General features: G+C 39.8%; 1 non-coding gene across 1 annotated transcript; it reads left to right on the forward strand.

The window, feature by feature from the left end:
* Positions 1 to 295: 295 nt before the first annotated feature.
* Positions 296 to 373, forward strand: Trnar-ccg (transfer RNA arginine (anticodon CCG)). The gene has a single exon. It is a non-coding gene; the product is annotated as a tRNA-Arg (tRNA).
* The last annotated feature ends 390 nt before the right edge of the window (positions 374 to 763 follow it).

Consider the following 763-nt stretch of genomic DNA (forward strand, 5'->3'; position numbering starts at 1 on the left):
TGATTTTTTTGGGGAATAATTTCAAAATTTCTAGACACCTGTCAACTTGAAAAATTAGTCGATGTTGATCGATATTTGGATACAAGAAAAGGAAGTTAACGTGAAGAAAGTACTTTGATCTGACCGACCATGTATTTCAAACTGAAAACAACAGATGCGGCTGCTGTTTGTTTCAATTGTTTGCTCTCTTTTCATTTCTTTGAAACTAAAATAACCATAACGCAGCAGATGTTGCATGATGTGTTGTGTGTACATTACGGGCAATGGATACAAATACAAATTATTTTAGAGGACCGCTCTGGTGGCCTAGTGGTTAGAGCGTCCGCCTCCGAAGCGGAAGGTCGTGGGTTCGATCCCCAGCCGACCAAAGACTTACAAAAATGGTACTAATAGCTGCCTCGCTTGGCGCTCAGCATTAACAGGTTAGTGTTAGGACTGGTCGGCCTGGTGTCAGGATAATGTGACTGGGTGGGACATCATGCTACATTTCTGCGGCATGATGCCCCAGTGCTAGACACCACTATAAACTGTCACACTTTAGACATAGTAGCGATATGACTGAAAAATTGTTAAAGCTACGTTAAAAATTCAAAACACACAAACACATTATTTTAGAGGAATTTATATTTTTACGAACACAGACTTTTGAGTCCTGTTGATTTAGTGTCATTACGAACACGGACTTTTGAGTACTGTCCATTTAGTGTCATTACAACAGGACATAAACACCTGAGGGAAAGTGGAGTTTGTAAAGTGTTATAAG

Source organism: Sinohyriopsis cumingii, chromosome 1 (genome assembly GCF_028554795.1).
Source record: "Sinohyriopsis cumingii isolate HCF-2022 chromosome 1, ASM2855479v2, whole genome shotgun sequence".
In the NCBI taxonomy this organism is placed as follows: Eukaryota; Metazoa; Mollusca; class Bivalvia; order Unionida; family Unionidae; genus Sinohyriopsis; species Sinohyriopsis cumingii.